Here is a 286-nt window from a genome sequence, read left to right as displayed (position 1 = left end):
GAGGCCCCACAAGAGCTGGCTGCGCTAACAAGGCTGGCCCGGAGTGGGCAGCTGGCTAGAAGCAGTGTGCCAGCCTCCGGTCTTCATTCCTAGATCCTACAAACTGTGTCTCACCTGCCTGGCTGCTCCCTCACCTTCATTGTTCAACCAGACAAAAGAAGATTAGAGAAAAATAGCCTGCACCCAGCAGACCAGCTCAGCAAAGCAACACATCCTAAACTGGCCTTCACTACTGCTTCCACTGCGTGTGTGTGTGTGTGTGTGTGTGTGTGTGTGTGTGTGTGTG

The sequence above is a fragment of the Fukomys damarensis genome, unplaced genomic scaffold (assembly GCF_012274545.1).
Source record: "Fukomys damarensis isolate Sample0158 unplaced genomic scaffold, DMR_v1.0_HiC HiC_scaffold_39, whole genome shotgun sequence".
Lineage (NCBI taxonomy): Eukaryota > Metazoa > Chordata > Mammalia > Rodentia > Bathyergidae > Fukomys > Fukomys damarensis.
Note: the sequence above shows the minus strand (reverse complement) of the source record.